The sequence below is a fragment of the Hermetia illucens genome, chromosome 7, assembly GCF_905115235.1.
Source record: "Hermetia illucens chromosome 7, iHerIll2.2.curated.20191125, whole genome shotgun sequence".
Taxonomy (NCBI): domain Eukaryota; kingdom Metazoa; phylum Arthropoda; class Insecta; order Diptera; family Stratiomyidae; genus Hermetia; species Hermetia illucens.
Genome location: NC_051855.1, coordinates 11,562,278 through 11,583,387, shown reverse-complemented (window position 1 = coordinate 11,583,387; position 21,110 = coordinate 11,562,278). Strand labels below are relative to the sequence as shown.

General features: G+C 46.7%; 1 protein-coding gene across 5 annotated transcripts in view; it reads right to left on the bottom strand.

The window, feature by feature from the left end:
* Positions 1-21,110, bottom strand: part of LOC119660729 (latrophilin Cirl-like) — a 101,989-nt gene that overhangs the window by 58,568 nt on the left and 22,311 nt on the right. The window contains exon 1 of one of the 5 annotated variants that reach the window (XM_038069390.1): positions 6,194-6,297. The exons of the other annotated variants lie outside the window; for them this stretch is intronic. The gene's annotated coding sequence lies outside the window, so the exon portion shown is untranslated. Of the gene's footprint in view, positions 1-6,193; positions 6,298-21,110 lie in introns of those variants that run through there. 5 annotated transcript variants of the gene reach the window in all.

Here is a 21,110-nt window from a genome sequence, read left to right as displayed (position 1 = left end):
CATAAACCCTGGCATATCTGGTACCATTACCATATGAACTCGAGACGGCACCCCGCTTAGGATTCTTACCCAAGACTGAAGGGACGGCTTCGCCTGGATTCGGTGTTTAAGGATAGCGTTTTTAAGTGTCTGTCTTACACCGAATGAAACGATGCCGGACCGGACTTTCGACGCAGGCTTGAAGCTTTGGAGGACACTATCCTAAGCACAGCTGGGCGGATCTCAATCGGGGGTCACTTCAAGGCTAGTACACTTGAATTGGGCATGCCTCACACAAACTCCAGAGGAAAACAAATTCTGGAAATGGCGTCGAGAACAGGACTGATAGTTCTAAACACCGGATCCATCCAAACGTCCCGGTGCTCAGCCTGCGAAGGAAGCATTCCAGACATAACCTTCGTATCGGAATCGCTAATGTCGCTGGTGGACAGGTGGCGAGTTTTAGAAGGTTTCTCGGCAAGCGACCATTAATACATTGCCTTCTAAGTGGTGGACACAAACTCTCGGTGTGGGCCACCCCGGCGATCTTTCTCTCCATGGAATGTTGCGAAAGTAAACACCGGGAGGTTTGTCGAAAGCTTGGAACAGGTGGGACCGCGCTGGAGGATGCTCCTGGGGGCGATGGTGCTGCAGCCGAGACTGTCGTAAATTCAGTTACTAACCTGATAACGACAGCCTGCAGAGCCTCCATGTTCAGGAGGGCATCGAGACGTGGCAAACCTTCTATGTATTGGTGGACGATGCAAACTGCAGAGCTCTGAAAGGACTGCCACAGGTTCTCCCGCTTAACACAACGTCTAAGTAACCGGCACGGAGTACAAATCAGCCAAAAGGAGACTCCGCAACGCAATAAACAAGAGCAATGCTCGCTGCTGGCAACGTCGGGACGCTACAAACTGTTAACCCCAAAAATTGGGGCTCTGCGGAAACCCTGTTCATTTAAGGCCGAGCAAATGGATGACATTGTACGGCCACTTTTGCCTACGCACTCCGTATGGGATGTTGGCGTCAGCGCAGAGGGCGAAGAGGACTGTCCACTTTTCTCTATAAAAGAGTTGGAACAGGCAGTTCTCTCTACGAAGAAGGCGCCGGGATCCGATGGTATTCCAGCAGAGGTATACAAACTGGTATTCCAATAGCGGTCAGACATACTGCTCGGCGCTTTCAACACTTGCCTGAAAGAGGGCATTTTCCTTGCTCGTTGGAAGGTGGCGAGGCTTGCGCTGATCAGCAAAGGGGAAAGGTGACCCTGAATTGCCGTCCTCATACCACCCACTATGTATGCTTGACACGGCTGGAAAAGTGCTCGAAAAGCTCATCAGAAATAGACTCACTGAAGCAATATGCGCTGCCGGAGATTTATTTCCCCGGCAGTTCGGTTTTAGAGCAAGGAGACCCACAGTTGATGCTGTCTTGCAAGTCGTGGATGCCGTTCGACAAGCGGAGGCACATAGTCGCGGAAGTCGTCAGGTCGTGCTCCTCGTAACACTTGACGTCAAAAACGTCTTTAATTCCATAAGATGGAAAGACATTCTAGACACATTAGACAATACTTTCCACATGCCGAACTACCCCTTACGGATATTGACTATCTGAGGAACCGCTCTTTGTTCTATGAAACGGTAGAGAGTTACGATCACGCCGAGGATAGCGCAAGGATCCATCCTAGGGCCGGACCTCTGGAACGCTACCTATGATAATCTACTTAAACTCGACATGTCAGAAAAGTCGCGCGTGGTCGGTTATGCAGATGATATCGCGACGCTTGTTGCTGAACGCACTGCCAAACAGACGCAAAGCAGACTCGGCACATTGATGCGATGGGTAAGCGGATGGGTGTCTACTCATGACTTCAACCTTGCACCGGAAAAAACCGAGATAGTCATCCTGAGGCGTTCGACATGTCGATAATCGATCGAGCGGTAAAGTACTTCGGCCTGACTCTTGACTCAAAGATGAGCATTTTTGAGCAAATCAAAGCAGCAGCGAACATGGCTGTAGTTGGAGTTTCGGCGTTAAGTGGGCTAATGGCAAATATTGGAGGTCCTACGTTTAGCAGGCGACATCTCCTGATAAGTTCAACGCATTCTGTCCTGCTATATAGCGCAGAGATATGGGCTGAAGCTCTTGGCAAGGAGGTATACCATAAGCGTTTGGCGACAGTACAGAGACGAGGTGGCACCTACGTACCGCACTGTCTCTAAACCGGCCGTGATGGTGATCATGGGAGTGACCCCCGTTGCCCTTCTTGCTAAGGAGCGTTGAGAGTTTTCCCCCCAAGATTCCACCGAATTTCGGCAATTTTCCTGGCAGCCAGACCCCCCAAACTATATGCAAACGTAAGGGAGAAGAACCAAGAGAGGTGGTTGCTCGTGAGGAATGGGAGCACACCCTGGGCAACTCTATTGGCGAAATGAAACTAGAGGCAAATGGACTGCGCGGCTTATCGGTAACTTAGGTCCGTGGCTGAACCGGAAAAATGGTGGGACTGAATATTTCCTTACCCAGTTCTAAGTGGGCATGGAGTCTTATCTGCACAAGATTGGAAAGGCACGATGCGATGGAGTTATGGACGACAGGGTATCTCTCTTCAGACAACATTGTCGAGGAGATGCTGGTAGTTCGACAACGTACCGAACCGGAAGTCCAACACTCTGTGCGTAAATGCATTCACGTGCATTTCGGGGGAGGCTCTTCACAGAACCATCGAAAGATTTGCGATCACAGCAACCCGACATTGGATTCGCGTCTGCTACCACGTGGCTTTCCAGAATATAAAAGCAAATTTGTCATTAGTGCGGCAAAAGGGGGAGGGGCACTCTCCAAAGTCCCACCATCTTACTTCGGTTAGGCCCCGAATGTCCTGTTTATATCGTTGGAATTACCACTCAAGTTGGAGAAAGCGAGCGTTCTGAGGACCCTCGCTACCGTGGTTGAGGAGCGTGTGCCCATTTCCGAAACCGATGGTCCGTTTTCGATAGCCAAAGGTTGTTACCGTGAGGTCAGCCCCTATAGAAGCCATTGTTGACGTTCCAGTAGTAAAGTTTCAAAATTTGCAGATTGCTATGTACTTAGATGACATCAAGCTGTATGCTGGTACTGACAACTACCTTAGAAGTCTGTTCCGAATAGTGGACATGTTCGGCTGGAGTTTGGATTAGACAAAGGTCGAATCCAAGCCATCCGCAAAGGTCATCACGAGCCGCATGTCAGACATAGCATTGGGGATCTCTGCAAATACCTAGAAATTCTGCAAGGAAACCATGCTCGTGTTGGTGATCTGAAGGACGATCTGCTGTCGGAATTCCTGCGACGGGTAAAGCTGGTACTAAATTTGTATCTCTCGGAGAAGGACAAAATAAGCGCAATGAATGCCAAGTCAACTGGCTGCGCACTTATTTTTACAGCAAAGAACAGGCGAGTCCCTTGCATGGGGCTGTCTGAGAGGCAGACTGACCGACTTGAAGGATCGATCTTTCAATCCTCTGAGTGGGGTCAAGTCGGACCAAAAGCGGATCAATGAATGGAAGTCGAAGGCAACGCACAGTAAAAACGTAAATTGTCTTTGGCAGCCATTTGCCGTGCTTGGGAGCTCATTGCTAAGACGAAGGGATTTATGCCTGCGATTCCAGACAGCATAGTCACCACCTGAGCTTATAAAAAGCTCGTGATGAAAGAGTGGGTGGAGTGTGCGGAATTTGTGGTTCGGCGTTAGAGACATTGAACCATCTCATTTCTTGCTTCTTGTTCAAACCTTGCATACAAGCATGGGCTGATGAGGGAAACATGCCAGTGGCCGTCGATCACAGTGAAAACGAGTATCAGCCGCAGTAACCCTCTGTTAAAACCAATGTCAGCGGGACCTCGGAGAGTCAGATAGTCTTGGTTTCCGCACGTTGGTTTGGCTGATAGTTCAACTAGATATTTAGGTGTGTGAGCCTTAATAAAAAATGTTCCCCTAAAAATGGGAAGCATAAATTCTATATTATCCAGAACCATCACTTCCTAGATGGCCTGTTCGGTGATCGCCGGCCTGGCACCTAAGCCCACTCAGATGCTGGTTTGTCTGATCACATTAGTGGTAACCAGTCAACTGTACAGTCAAAATTGACAGGGCAGCCGGACCCCCCATACGTTCTGCTCTGGAACCTGCTGCACAGATTACATCAACATCCTTAGGATCATCTGAAATAATTTACAAAGTTCAGATCACCGTTTTATCTACTCTTCATCGATTTAGAAAAGACTTTCGACAGCGTAACTGGAGCACTCTCTGGTTGCATTCTGTTGCCAATAATGGATAGGGCATAGTTTAAGAAAGGGCGGCCACTCCTCTATCTAACCTCTCCTATCCTGTGAGACCTAAATAACATTGATGAACGCACTATGCCCTATTAAGGAAATATTCACCGGCATAAAAATTTGGAAGTCTTTCAAACAAGCTTTTAAATTAAGTTCTCCCAATTCATGCCCCCCTGGTGTTCTTTGTGATCGACGTATCAACGAACGTCTCAAATCTAAAATTTACCGCAACGTTGTCCGTCCTGTCGCTCTCTATGGTTCTGAGTGTTGGCCAACTATAAAAGACAATGAACGGCGTCTTGCGGTAATGGAGACGAAGATGTTACGTTGGACTAGTGGCGTGACACGTTTCCGCGATCCTTATGGGGTTGCACCGATCGTGGAAAAGTTGCGAGAGAGGCGTCTTCGATGGTATGGTCACGCAATTCGCGCTAACGAGAATTCACTTGCCAAGATTGGTCTGAACATCGAAGTTGATGGTAAACGACTAAAAGGCAGGTCTGAACAACGGTGGCTTCATACGCTGGATGGGGATTTAAAAGCCTCGAGATTGCACCCAGATTAGGCATTCGATAGAGCCAAATGGCGAAACCGATTACGACGAGCCGACCCCGCTTGTGAACGGGACAAGGGCTGAAGAAAAAGAAGAAGAATGCAGATACCTCAATACCAATATCTGAGCTGAGCTGAGGCTACTATGTGCCTGCTAGCCTGGGAGCAGAACATGGAAATTGACCGTGACTGTTACTCAAAGGCTCCAAGCCTTCATTAGCTCCTGTCTTCGCTGTGTCATTCTCCTCCTCCTCCTCTATCTAGCCCCTCCTATCCTGAGAGACCTAGATAACATTGATGGACACACTATGCCCTATTAAGGGATATTCACCACTATAAAAATTTGAAAGTCTTTCAAACTTGCTTTTAAATCTTTTAGGTCCACCCCATTTCATGCCCCCTAAAATAGGTCTCAAATTGTTTCTGTGCAGGACTCATATTTTAGATTAGAGACAATACAAGACAATGGAAAGTGCAAGACGTGTCGAAGAACCTTTCCTTGAATTCCTTCCAAATAAAATACTAACCAACCCCAAAAACGTTGCATGGTGAAAACAGCAGAATGGGACAACAGATGAAGGTAAATTTTGTGTGTAGAAATCATAAGTATAGAGGGAGAGGGGCGGAGAATAGAAATTTACCCACTTTCTCACGTACCCCCAATATATATATGTTCACATTATCCTCTTGGCGTACGTAACATGACGCGAAAGAGTTGGCCGAGAAAATGGTGATAAAAGTCGTTTCTAGTCGACAAGGAGACGTGTTGAAAGTCTTATATGAAACCGAAAGAAACAATCCAAAAGTCCTTTACGGTTTTCAAATACAACCGTGTGTTACCCTCGTGAGGAATAGGATAACGATAGATGTGTGTGCATATAACATGCGCATGGGCATGTTTGTTTTTGGGCCGTGTACCATATGAATTTTCGTTGGGAATTGAGATATGGTTGGTAAGGCAAAAAGGACATAAACATTTTCGCCTACCTGCCACTACAGGTTACCTTTCTACCTACGTGACACTCATGCTGCAGCATTTAAACGAAAAGTGAACATGACGATGGCTTTTCAGGACGTTCGGGTTTTCCTTATTGTTGATTGTCTTCTCACTCCTCTCATGCATATCGTAGCGCTTGCATCTAAAGTGATAAATTGGAATGAAATATGATTAGGGAGGGGAGACGAAGGATAGCGAATGAAAACGACCGCACATGGAATAACCAGGGAGACAACACACAACATTCACGGAGACGAGAAAACCCGAGAAAAATCTGCGGAATAAAAACGAAAAAAGTTCGCTTTAGACTCGGTGAATTAATCTTAGGTCCGGCACACTCACCGTCTCCGGGAATCAACCGGTCAAATTACATTATTCGTTCACACAGCAGGACCTTTACGTAGCCCCACTTATAGCCGGGCTATCATCAATTCCAGCGATCAAACACTTAATGACCACCCACAATGACTATCCGAATTTCTGGGGTTCCGTGCTCGACTAGATGGGGAGTATGCTGTTGTCCACTGCCGACCCTCGGGGTTCTGTGGGCGCTATCGTAATTCTTAGGCGCTAGTAATTGACCAGCAACAACTAGCAATATGAGCCTAGGCTGACGCACTAATGATCGATGATGACATTGGTCGCCTGTCGCCTCGCCACTCTAATGCCCATTTTCAATTGACTTTGGGTATTTATCATGCGGCCGACCGACCCTCTGTAACCCTCTGTGTATGACTCAGCTCATAAAGGAGGCCAACAAGAAAAAAACAGTATCATCGTAATCGGAGACAATGGAGGACCGGATAGCTCGTGGCGGATTGCCATGAACGGAGTCGTCAAAAAAAGGAGGGGGAGGGAATCCGGCGGGGGGGGGGATGAAGGATGGATGTTGAAATTGATTGCTTTACTGATTGAGATTCAGATTGAGATGAGAGGTGCTATTGTACTATTTTTCGAGGAAATCAATGCCATCGAAGGATGCGATGCCATGATAGGATTGGTGAGGACGGAGAATGTGGGCATAAGGGTGGAATGTTCATTGGATTTTTCATGGGATTTTCCCCGAGAGCTTATTTTATTCTTGGGAAACGAAAGAAAAGCCAAAGAAGCCTTGAAAGGCGTTTAGTCTATTGTTCTGTTCCTAATTTTAAGGGATCTCTCTGAGTACCGGCTTTTCATCTATATCATATTGCGAATAGCTGAAGAAGTAGTTGGCCTGAATTCTTGCTTTTCTTTTCAACCGTTTCCGAGGATATTGATAGCATCATCATCATCATCAGCAGCATTCCCATCCTTTGGGGGGAGGGGGAAATTTTGTATCTCAGAAAATTTTCCGATGTAGTAATTTAAATGATTTTTTTTTCTCCTGGTATCGGTTGTGGTGAATGGTATTTTAGGTAGGTATTGCAGCGACCTAGAAAACTACGACAGATTGGTATCTTGGTTCTTATCCTTTTTGGTTGTGAATTTAGATACGAATTGATTACGATAAACATTGCTACCAACTATTGTTATGGAGAAGGAGATGATGTTCCAAATGGAATGCTGGCTTAAAGGCACCACAAGATGGGCTGACAATTCTTCTTCAACCAACTCAAATGTTGAATAGACGAGCTCTTGCTTTAAATACTCTAGAACTTCCGAGAAATCTAGGTTTTTTTTTTTGTTCAGACAATTTGAAGGATAAGGTTCAAGCAGGATATACTGACGCGGAATATAGCTCTTCGGGGCCAACCTTTCTCTCTCTAAGAGTGAACTGCATCTCTTCTAAGGTGGCTTTCCAGGAGCCAAGCCTCTCGCCTTCCAAGACCAATAGTGAGTGGTAATACCCATACCCTGTACGAGGTGACCCTACTATTAACAAAACGCAACGAATCTAGACTGGAGAGTCAAAAAACACCTCCCCTAATCCAGGATGTCTTGCGAACCGGTGCCCATTGAATAGTTTGCAGTCGGACAAAACTGACTCTATTCGAACAGAACCTCACTGATCCCTGGTCACCTCAGTAAGTTTAAAACAAAGAAAACTACAACCACACTAGCAGGACCCCGTACCGCACACAAACTGGTCAATCGAGCGGACGCACATCTCCGAAATACTGAGAACCTGTTGATTGCACCCAGGAAGGGACAATTTGGGACGTCAGCCGTAGATCCAAGGTCAACATTGGACAGCAACCAACAAAGACCAGTCCTCAAAAAGCCAGGGACAAGCTATTAGACATTAGGAAGGAGACAGGTCTCAGTGGGGCAGGTGCTAAATGATACCTGCGTTATCTGAAGGCCTGATAAAAAATGAGGCCCTTTAAGGGGAGAGTACAGTATAGAGAGTCAAAAAACCGATTCTTTTTGGTCTTAAAAAATCTTCATTTCTTCCCGAACAAAACGCGAGCACTCCGAGCGCTGAATTCAAAAAATTCCCGCCGCTACAGTCAACAACGTGGGCTAGGATTTAAAATAAAGGTTCAGTGCAGTTCAGGAAAGTGCAAATCCCCCGTCAGCGACCTCTAACGGGTCCGAGTAAATAGTTCTGAGCCCCTAGCTGGCAGTATGCCCCCTAGACAGTAGCCTCGAGAAAGCTTCTCGGTGAAGAGTGAACCATGAATGACCGGTACACGTCGGAATACACACGGAGTCTACAGAGCCGACTGGGTCGACGGGGTGATGTCAGTGTAGGTATCCCAAGGTGGTAGTTGTGACGTGTATCAGGAACCAGCCCCTTCGGGTAGTGTACATTGAATCAGTGTTAGTAGACCGCGTTGCCCCGAGTGAGCGCTGATTCGTCCGTGAATACCGAGAACAACTAAGCGTAGGTCAGGCCTCAGGCAACTGAGGTAGGGAGTCCCCGAGGACACACCCATTCCTGACTATTGCGGCCCGCTCCCTTGCATACGATGCACTGGTGAGTTTTCCGTGGAGAATTCACAAAAATTTATAAAAAAAAAATCGACGATACAACAGGGTAAGACAGAGAGCTGAGTGCGTTTGGGCCCAGCACAAAAATGCGTCGTTCACCGCAGCGATCAGCAAAAGAAGCAGCGAGGACTGACATACCCGATGTGACACCGGGGAGGAGAAGGAAGCTTTATCAAGTGGCGCGACTGGCCGTGCGGAGATCTCAACTCCAATACCTTCAAGAGCCCCTGTTCCGAAAGAAAACCCAGTCAAAATCGCTAGTCCAGAGCAACCGAGTGCAAGTGCATTCGACCGTCCTAACTAGAGCCGAAGAGGAAAGGCTCATCGGAACCGTATGCGGCCGGTAGCGTTCTGGCAGAGGAACGTCAGGAAAGGCATCAAAAACGGGCTTATGGGACTGGAGAAACTATTGGACCGCATCTTCTTCTATAGGCAAACGTGGAGAGCAGCGGAAGACGATTGGAGAGCAGAAACAGCCGCATTTCCCGCTGAGAACACTGCTTGTGTCAAACTGACCGCAAATACCCCACTGCAAAGCGAACTGGGGAAAAATCGAAAGAAGGACGACGTGCTGAAGGAGACTTTATCGAAGTAGTCTCCAAGGTCTAAAAAAAGAAGGCGAAAAAGGATAAAAAGAAACAACGGACTCCGTCGCCAGAGGCACGTCTGTCAAAAACAAGGAGGCTAACAGGAGACTGTATCGAAGTAGTTTCCAGGGCCCAAAAAAATAAGGTGGAAAAGCAAAAAAGGAAACAACTGACACGTCTGTCCAAAAAGACAAGGAGGCTGCCGACGAAAAGTCAGGAGCAGAAAAGACGAGGAAGCGAAAAAGAACTAGACTGTCGGCTCCATTAACCCGACGGAAGGTTAGACATTTGCGGAAGTCCTTCGTGAAGTACAGGATGAAACCCGAAGACATCGGAGCAGAGATGTCTTCCATACGGGAAACAAGGAGTGGCGGAGTCCTCGTCGAACTGGGCCGGAAGATGACTAGCAAGAGTACTTTCTGCGAAGCGGTCAAGGCGTTATTGGGGGAGAAGGGTCTTGTTTCTAGCCTACAGCCCAAGTACTCTCTAGAAATCTGGGATCTTTACTGCCTCACAGAAAGGGTCGAAGTGGAGGAGGCGATGAAACGTGAATGTTCATAGGTAACCAATGTCCGGATAGGTATCACCTCTGTAAATGCTCTAGCCCAAAAACTCGCCGAAGTCCTCGAGCAATACGCGAGGAAACTACTTAGCAGCGGCAAAATTGGATGGGTAGTATGCAAGGTACAAATGCAGATAGTCCCCACCAAGTGCTACAGGTGTCTGGACTATGGACACACGTCAGAAGCTTGCAAGGGACCAGACAGGAGAACATCATCCCGGAGATGCGGCCAATTATCATGTCATCAAGCGAAGACTTGCAATGAAAGCGAGAGTTGCGTTCTCTACAGGGATCGTGGCGCTTCTGGTGAGAGCATCGCAGACACTGCGAGCTCGGGACGGTGTCCAATCTTCAGAGCGGAATTGGAAAATGCTAGGGTGCGAATGGCACTATGCGCATTTTACAAATTAACATGCACCAGAGTTCAACGGCTCACCAGTTGCTAGTACAGTTCTCTGTGGAAGTAAATGCTGATCTAGTGCTAATTAGCGAGCAATACCGAAAAAAAGACCCGGCCTCATGGCATCTCGACTTATCGGGCACCGTTGCCATCTGGGTTCGGGACGACGTTCGACTTCGTGTTCTTGCCCAAGACCAAGGAACGTCTGGATCCGAATTTTAGGGGTAGCGTTTTTTAACGTTTACCTGACACCGAATAAGACCATGCTGAACTTTCGGCGCCGGTTTGATGCTATGGAGGACGTCGTTTGGAGCACAGAGGGACGAATCCTGGTAGGCGGTAATTTTAATGCCAGGGCCCTGGAATGGGGCATGTCTTATTCAGACTCCGGACGGAAACCGATTCTGGAAATGGCGGCGAGAACCGGGCTCGTAGTTTTAAACACCGGATCCACGCCAACGTTTGGGCGCCCAGGCTGTGAAGGAAGCATTCCTGACATCACTTTTGCGTCGGAATCTCTGGCATCATCAGTGGACAGGTGACGAGTCCTAAAAGACTTCTCGGCAAGTGAACCCCAGTACATCGCGTTCGAAGTGGTAGAAACTACTTGCCGGCGAGCACCAACGTGATGCTCCTCTTGGCTGTGGAAGGTCGCGAGGGTGAACATCGGGAAGTTCATCGAAGCTCGTTGAGCAGGCAGAGCCACGCTGGAGGGCGCTCCGGAGGGTGGTATAGCGTCGCAGCTAACACCGTCATAAATTCAGTGATCAATCTGATAACGACAGCGTGTGAGGCTTCCATGCCCCAGACGGGCAACAGCCGCGACAAGCCTTCTATGTATTTACTGAGAATGACGAGGACATTGTATACCTGCTTCTCAGAACTTATATCCTAAGGTCCTACCCCACGACGGCAGGCGACAACATTCTGCCTGACACCCCAACAACGAACAAAAGGGGAAGAAAAGAGAACTGGAAACTAGCAAAAGAGGTATGCTCGGAAATTAGGGCAAGATTTTAAGGCTAGGGCCGTTGAATGGGACATGACAGTCAGACTCCAGAGTTAAACGGATTCTGGAAATGGTGGCGAGAACCGGACTTGTAGTTTTAAATACCCCAGGCCCAGGCTACGAAGAAAGCACCCTTGACATTTTTACGTCGGAGTCTCTGGAACCATCAGAGAACCGGTGGCGAGTCCTGGAGCGTGGTTGTGACATACGGACTAAACCAGTAACTGATTACTTGATACACTGACGGATCCCTCAGAGCAGAGGGAGCGGATGCCGGGTCCATTCATCCAAGGAACATCTACATGGAGCTAATGGGTAAGCACACTAGCATATTTCAGATGGAAATCTACGCCATAGACAAATGCGCCTCCTTTAATCTCCAAAGGAACTACAGGGGGCAGGACATTGCTATTCTGACTGACAAGCAAGCGGTGATCAAGGCACTTAGGTACAACCAGGTGAACTCTAAACTCTCGTTCAATAAGGTCTAGATACTCTGGGTTACACGGGCCAGAGTCCTTCTGTGGAATTGGGAACGGGTTCATGGCTAGGACATTGAAAAACGAAGAGGAACGACTGAGGGAACTATACTGAACTAGAGGTGTTTATTGGGGAATATAGACCTCAAGTACACAAAGGACTGTTGAAAGCTCACCAACCAGAACGAATCATAGTGGAATTTCTCACTGTTCACTGCCCACTAAACTATCACCTATGGAAGTTAGGGATATCTACGGACACTGCCTGCAGGTTCTCTGCGGAGTGTCCGTGAAACCTCTATACACGTGGACCTTATAAAGACCTGAGTACTCGGAGTTAGTTCACTTGCCAGAGGCGTAACCGATAAAGGCGAGCCAAAGCCGATTCTGAGTGGGACAAAGTCTGAGGTAGAAGAAATTTCAACTGTTTTGGAGGAAATTCGATGTCATAGAGGCAGAGAGAGGCTGAACCGATTTTAATAAGACTTCGTTTTAGACAAAACTAGGAATTGTTTTGGGAAGTACTTTTTACAATTTTTTTTAGGGATTGAAGAGTCCTAGGTCCGCATCCATTTAATGTCGGACCGGGCAAGCTTTGGTCCGAACTATAGGCGGGTTTACGCTGAATATAATTCGTACTCTTGCCAATTACCAACCACTCTTTACCAATTATAAAAGGGAGCATACAACCACTACGAGCTGCTTCGGTCACGCTGCTCCCAGGGCAGAGGTGAAGCAGCGTCTGATGAGTTATCTTTGCTCTGGTACGAAACCCTAGCCGTCTTCGTCCCTCTTTTCTGTGGTACAGAGGCATTTTTAATCGATGCGAATGGTTTGTGTTGAAGAATTTCTTATAGCGGATTGGATAGCGTAGAATGTCTTGCTTAGGGTCGTGGGGAAAGAATCCGATATTGGAATGCAAATGATGCGGGCTTAATCTTATTTAGGCAAAATCTCTACTCCGGACCCCGCGAGGAATCATCACCACCATGTGCTCCTTTATTAACAGGCCTAATCCAGCTTGCTCTTATTAAGGTCCAACTTATTTCTTTCGCGACTTTTGCAAAGGTTCAACGTTCAGCTGCTACTGACTGGCAACCACTAGACTCTGACTTCGAAGCTGAGCAATTAGTTCGGCATCAAGCCTCGCTTGAGAGCTATCCCTTATAGTCAAGCTACATACCCACACCTTTCAATCTAGGTGAACGATTGTACACATCTAAAATTCATCTGCACGCTGGAGACGAAAAAAAGTCAATGACTATATCTCAAATGGAGTTAAGTCACGCTGACGTAAATTTAGTAAGAGAAAGCGTTGAGGTCTTGTTTTCTTCTTTACCGACGTTTCCTCCTTTTAATCTGCTCCATTAATACTAATAACAAATCTGTGGGTGGAGAGAGAAAGACATATGAGACTTGAAATTTTGGTAGGCTCCAAAACACTTTCCCCTCCCCCCGTCTCCATCCAGGCTAGCTTTAGATAGACTAGCACACATTGGTGGCGTATGAAGCATATCATGTTGACGACATCACCATCTAACCGTTCCACTCTCCAATATTTTAACAAGTTAATTGCCTTTAAATTGCTGAGAAAGTCAAAAAGGTTGCTTTCATTGAGAAGCACTCCAAATTTTAAAAATTACTATATAATGAGCGTATTAGAACGGCACGTTGAAGCGAAGATTGTTGTATCTTTTCTTGGCTTCGAAATGTTTTAATTCGAGATATAATCTCTGGTGTCTATTTCGACGATTAAGAGGATCATTTTTGGATATCTTTAGAAGCCGAAAGAATTCTGAGTCTCGCTTTCAAGCTTGTCATCTTTGACCGTCTCTAAAATGCCTCTATGTCTGCCCCCCAAAACTAGAGGTCTGCTCCACGCCAAATTCACCGTCATCGTAACCACCATTCAAATCCAAAACAAAGCCGAGCAAGCGTCTTGCATTTGCCATCAATTAACGATGACGAAAGACCTCAGTGTAAACTTCCAAGAGCTCTTGATGTCACTCTTAAGTTTTTTTTCGACACTCGACAATGCAAAATGGAATATCTGAGGGAATATCTCCAAGTTTGCCATAATATCTTCGTAATTCATTCAATAAAAAGGGGTGAAAGAAAGTGAACCTCGAAGTGCATATAGTACTCATGAGATCAGAGGCACTGACACACACAGCATATGGACCTCTTTCAGACACCACCTGGGGACCTATTTACTTCAAAACAATATACGACTATCTTTTGTGGCTTCATCAAGATACAATACATTTCGAAATTAACGAGATTCGACGTTCAATTAACATGAATTAATCATTGCAGTTGTTACGTGCGACAAATTGAATTTGAGCTGGCTCTATCTTTACGAAATCAATGTAGGAGTCACAAAGCAAAACAAAAACTCAAATCAATCATTGTCTTCTATCTCGAATGAAGAAACGCGTCAATGCGGAGCCAGGCGAGGTTTTAGGTCCATCTTATGTGGGGAACATTCTATGACAGATCCCTGTCGCCCTAGGAGTTGGATCCTTGCCCCTAAAAGGAACCACTCCCCTGGGGATAGTGAGGAGGCCTCAAGTCCAAGCGTTATCGAGAGTCCTCGTACGGCTCCCAGTAGTGGCTCCGAGATGGAGCCTGACGTCTCCAGAGAGGTCTTGCGCTGAGGCGACAGGTCCAAGACCTCACGAGAGCCCTTAAGATAATGATGAGCCGGCATGAATGGCTCGCATCTCTTTGGGGCATCCCTGATGAAGAACCATCAACCCATGAAAAACGGGCCGAGCGACTCGATGATCTCCAAATACAAACAGCAAGAACTACTTCCTGAGGAGAACCCTTGTTCCCATGAGATCCAAGAAGTCCGCTTCAAACCACAAATCTAAAGTCGCCCAATAATGCACAGTCTACCCCTCTCAATCCAGTTCACCCGCTCTGAAGATCCAAACACCTCCAATCAACACCCAACCAGTATCCTAATTCAAAAGGGGTAAATCAGGAAAGATTCTCTTCCCTCATTATTCGCGCGGACCTTGCTTCAACCAAAACTATTACAAACAGACTGACCTCAGATACGCCAAACAACTTGACCCTAAAAAAAGACCTCCGTTCACTCAAGTCACGTGCCAGGCTGAATATGAATCGACAAAAGCGCTACTTAAGGAAGGGATTCATCCCTGTTTGGGTACACACCAACGCACCTTAGTCCGATGAATCGTGTCCTCCGTGGACTAGATTTTGCATACCCCCCTCAGGAAATCCTAGATGAACTTCACCGTCTAGGAGATAGCGAGGCGATCCAGCAAGAAGTTGGAAGGGCAACTCCAATCTGCAACCACCAGGTGCATTCCCGGGCTGACTTCCGCTATCCGGCTATCTGGCATCAATATATCACCGGCGATTGGGTCATCCCGGCTAGCATGCCCGTAAAAGTTGCGCAAAATCCGGGTGCTATACCTAAGTCTCCCCGTGCATGTAACCCGCCTACTCCAACCGCTTCGCACTGTTTTGATCCGACTCCGATTGCTTCGACCTTCCCGGCGAACCCTCGAGCCCAAACTTCACCCGTCGAACGTGCTTCATCAGAAGAGGCTGTGGGAGCTCCATAGCTCTTCTTGCTAGCCCATCTTCAGCGTGCTATCTTTCCAGCGAATTATCAACGCCTTCCGCTGCAGTGCACCAAACATCAGCCGCCTTCATTCCGAGCTCCTCTCCTACGCACTCGGGTGGTGCTCTATTGCAACTCGCATCACCGTTTAACCAACTTTGCGTTACCAGACATGCCTATTCTACTTCTTCTGATGAAGTTCTTAATTACATCAGAAGTAGAGCTGGTTTATCTCCGTCGCCTCTTTCGGGCGTGAGAGTGGCTCCTCCGATCGCGTAATTGCATCCTCCAAACTGACGTATCCACATGACATCGATGCAATTGCCCAACCCTCCTTTCGGCCACAAAAAGTATTCATTAAGCCTTAGCAGCGGAATAAATTACGAACAAATTTCCGTGGTGCCCGCCTGCCCCACCAATCAGCATAAACTACTTGACAAGTAGCTCAAGGCTTTGTTGTCAAAATGTGACAGGCCTACATACCAGGCTGCCCTGGCTTTCCAACACCATCTCATCTGTCTCACAGAAACGTGGTTGGATGATAGAATTTTAAGCTCCGAACTCCTCGAGGAGTTCTCTGTTTTTCGCTGCGACAGAGAACTCGTAGCTTCAGGTAAGTCAGCTGAAGGAGGGACCTTGATCGCGGTTAAATCCCCCCTTCATCTTCTACTCCCTATAATTGTATCACTTTACGTGTTTTCGTTTCCCTCCCATCTCTATGACGAATTCTTCGACAGTCTCTCACAAGTCCTTATTGTAACCTTCCCCTCTCTTTCCTTCATTGTCGATGGTGACCTTGACTTCCCTTTGCTCTCCTGGCCGAACATTCCGGGCCCGGCACAACTTCCAAATTGTTCCTCTCTCATGAACACCTGTGCTGCTCTTCAGCACCACAAATCATCTAAACCGCAGTCTGGATCTAGTCCTCTCCAACATTCTGGAACGGCTCCTTTCTCAATTTTCTCTTACTCTTCCCTATGTTGCTCCTGATGCCCATCATCCTGCTCTTAATTTCGAGGTACAATTACCACGCCTCATTTCCCATATTATGCACAAGCCCTCTAAGCTCAACTTTCGTAAGGGCAACTCTGAGCGTTTGAACCTAGATATGGCGTCGATCAACTGGGCTTTTAACCTGCGACCAAGCCCTCCTCTCCTTTTCTGCCTGACCTTTTTCCTAGTTACTTTCCTTTTTCTCTCAAATCCCTGATCTCCTACCCATTATGATTCACCAATGAAATTCGTCTGACTTACATGGCTCACGACCGACCAGCTCCGCCAGAACTATGGTATTTGACGAGCACCTTGGCAACAAAGAAGGCCAACCTGTTGATGGCAGCTGGGAAATCAACGAGAGAGGTTAACTTAGGGAGGAGATCTGGAGAGTCTCTGACCAGAGGTCCTTCTCAGATCATAGTTGGATACTACTTTGGAGACTAGATCTCGCCGCAGAGATCTCCAAACCCTTCAGAGACTCCAGTAGGATCGACTGGAGAAAGTTTGGTCAAGTAATTAAGAACAAACTCTCCGGTGCGCAAATTGGTAAGATTGGCACGACAGACGAATTGGAGTTAAAGGTCGGAGATCTGAAGAAGGCATTCGATACCGCCTTTAAAGCCTCGTGCCATGTTAAATACAGCAAAAAGGACACTGCCACCGTGGTGGAATGAAGATCTTTCCAGCCTCAGGAAGCTAACTAGGGAAATTTTCAACATCTGCCACAAGCATAAATATTGGCAACCATACATGGACTGCCTAAAGAAGTACAAGTCGGCCATTAAGACCACCAAGAGGCGGTCTTGGTTGGACTATTCTCAAAATATCAGCGAATCCGCGAGGCCCAGTAAGATTCTGTCCAAAGAACACGGAATTTCCTGGTGACACCTTGGAGCTGCTGGTTCAGACGCGCTTTTCCGCCAGCGAGGAGGACTGTGAGTCAGAGCCTTGCTTGGAGGATTTGCGACCGCCCCAGCCATGCGCGACTATCAAATCAGTAATTACCGAGGGTAAGATCAGCTGGGCTGTAAACAACTTCTCCGCATATAAATCTCCGGGCTCAGATGGAATAATACTAATCATGCTACAGAAGCAGCAGGAAAGGGTTGTACCGTGGCTTGTTGAGGCTTACCGGAACTGTATCTTTTTGGGGTACGTATCAGCCTTGTAGACACGCACGAGTGGTGTTCATACCGAAAGTGGGCAGGCGCAGTCATGAGTCCGCGAAGGACTTTCGACCAATCAGACTCACCACTTTCGAGTTGAAGACCCTAGAACGCGTCCTGGACATCCACTTTAAGGTGATTATGGAGAGAACACCTTCTTCTAAGTCCTAGCATGCCTACCTCAAAGGAAAATCCACTGAAACCGCCCTCCACGAGGTAACTGGCACGATTGAGCGGCCACTGCAGTACAAGCAGTATAACTTAGCTACCTTCTTGGATATAGGAGGAGCATGCAACAACGTTAGTACCAATGCTATTAAGGAAGCATTGACAAGTATTAAATTGGAGGGATATCTTACGCATTGGTCGGATCTGGGAGGCAACCACTTGATCACCAGCTGTGAATAGAGGCTCGCCCCAGGGTCGCGCCACCTCTCCGGTGCTTTGGTTAATAGTCATGGACGAAATTTTACGAATATTGGACAGCAGCGGAGTGAAGGTAGTGACGTATGCCAACGACTTGGGGATATTAGTACCAGGGATGTTTCCCTCCATTATGAGCGGCATCATGAAAGGAGCGTTGCGAATTGTGTGCTTGTAATCCTGGATCCAAAACTAAATTAGAGATTGAACATAGAACTGAGGGTTGTGAAGACCTGTATAGCCTTCTATGCCTGCAAGAGAACTTTAATAACTCCAGCCCAGGATGGTCCTCTGAATGTTCACCGCTGTGGTGCGTCTAAACCTAACGTAAAGGTACAATAGAATGAAGCTTAGCAGGATTCAAAGAACTGCGTATCCTGGTGCTCCCGGTGCTCCGCAGTACTGCCCGGAAGATGCCCTCAATGTACTGCTGCATTCCCCTCCGCGACGCCTTACAACCATACTAACATCCTAGACGAAGTACCTCGGGAAATCTGGGCATTCCCCACGGAACTTACGGCAAACTTTGTTGTGGACTTTCCAACCAGGGCAGAGTGGGAGACCGGCGGTGTGTTGCAAGCTTATGATACAAGATTTTCCGCGGAACCGGTGCGGGGATTCCCTCGAATACATAGTGTATCCGAGTCGTCTGGTCTCCCAGGTTTCGGCAGTGTATTCCAAGCGGAAGTACTGGCTATACTGGAAGTCAGTCGATGGCTGGGGCCTGATCAGAGCAATAAACTAACATAGGCATTCTGACCGACTATCAAACGACCATTAAGGCCTTGTACTGCGCTGAACAGTTTGGGGGGCTCGCATAATGTCACCCTCCTCTGCGTTCCCGGGCATAGGAACATAGAGGGGAATGAGCGGGTTGACGGATTGGCCAGGCGGGGTTCTGCTCTATGTCTCACTGGCGACTATGAAGGGCGGAATATACTCGCACTACTTAGCAGCCGCGGGATTAGGTGGCGAAGGTTTACCACCTGTGCCAAATCAAGGAGGATTTAGTCCGCTTATAACATAGCCCGACCACCTTCCAGGCGCGTACAAATGCATTGAAGATTACGACGGTCTGCATGGGGCACTGGCCCGTAGGGGACCATGCTACCAGACTCGGCATACCCAACAATTGAGGGGAATCCTCAGGCACTTTCCCGGCTCTAGCTAGAGTCAGGTTACGGACACTGAGCAAACCATTCTTTGGGGAACTCAGAGAGATTTTTAACTGCAGAATGGAAGAGCTACTTTCCTTCGTGAGTCCTCTGAAGATCTGACCCGGTTGGACTCTGCCGCCCTGTTCTCGTAACAACAGTCAAGGTCTTAGGGAGTTTCTAGCAGCCTATTTTTCGGGGGTGATGAAAATGTTAAAATGTTTTTTTTTTAATTTTTAAATCTACAATAAATACAAATAAATCATGATTTATTTGATTATTTTATTTTAAATCAAAAAAATCAGTCAAAAATGAATAAATCATGATTTTTATCAAGACTTTATTATTATCGAATTTAAGGACGCTGAGGATATCATCACGAAGGTTAATGAAGAGGTAAAAAGGAATGGAGTAGGAGAAGGCACAATGAAAACATTTCCGACCCCTGTGGCCCATTTAAATATAGATATAGCCCCGAATCAATTCCTGAAATCGCTCATTTTAGAATCATATAAAAAAATGAGACATATGTCGAACCCTGTTTGCTTCTGAACTCATTAGACATTCATAAATAACAAACTACTTTAAAACAACCTAAAAAAAGTCCAAAATCGACCACAAAACGTCTTGAATTCCTTTGAAAGCCGAACTCAAAACCAGAGCTACGGCCAAAGAGCACATTTATCAGTACAGAAATCATCTGGCGGAAAATTTAGTGACTTTAAATGGGCTCTTGAAAAACATGCATCCATGGAAAAAAAAAAAAGATACAGATACAAGCCAGAGGAAATACCTAGTCTTCTATAGTAGGGGCTTATCTTTTGGGTCTTTTTTTCGTGCTCGATCTCAATTTTGAAGAGAAAATGGAAGGGTGCCTTCTTGTTCCAGGGAAAGTGGTTGTTGTTGCAATGAGCTAGTGTGTGCACTACACGTGGTACACAACGCATATGCATCCCTCTCCGATTACACATAAGATACAATATGCAGACCCTGTTATTTTGCTTTTTACATTTTAACGATTGGAAATATCTGATCGTATCATTGCGTATTCCTGTGGACAAATTGAAGTTCGGGGCAGGTAAAGACAAAGCGGAGAACCGGAAGCTGGCATGGTTCAAATAGGGAAGGTTTTGCATTTACATATGCGAAGGGTCCTAAGACGAGCCGACCCCACTTGTGAACGGGACAAAAACTGAAGAAAAAGAAGAATACGAAGGGCCTTAATAGACGATCCTCCTCTTTGGTTCAAAATTCAATAGCGCACTATTTTTTAAAGAGTCCTGGGAACTACTCTATCGACAATAGCCCACTTTCATTAGTATGTGGTGTTACCGTGAAATGAAATTGATCATTTTGAAATGCTGTAATTTTGTTACTAAGAGTGCGATTTCAATGAAACTTTCCAATATTACGCGGGTACAATTTGGCAGACCTAGGATGAACCTAAGGGAGATCTCTCAATCTCGTCAATTTCAAAGTTTATTTGTGCAGATATCGGAAGGATGAGCTGCATTTCAAGGTCTAGAATGCAGATAGGTTCATCATTGTAAATTTTTTCAGATTTTTCGGTTGGATAGTTTCCGAAAATGGGTCCTATCTCACTTGAAGTTTTTAGATTTCGATCCCTTACTCCTCTATTTTGCAGTGCACCATGAAATTGTTTCCTTTGTGATCAATGGGGTTCCACCCATCGTAGGAAAACTGTGATGGGCATCTTCAATAGTATGATCGTGTGATTCGCGTTGACAAGAACACGCCTGTTAAGATTGATCTGAGGATCAAAGTTGATGAAAAACAACCAAAACGCCAATCAAAACAATAGTGGCCGACCCCACCCCGAAAAATAGCGCAATCAATTTACCTAACCCCGTACTGAGCTTTTATCTCGATCGTGACGATCCAACCCTGGATGGAGGAGCAACCCTAAGCTCGTCGATTGAGAAACTTGCTCAAGTGAGAACCAATCTAA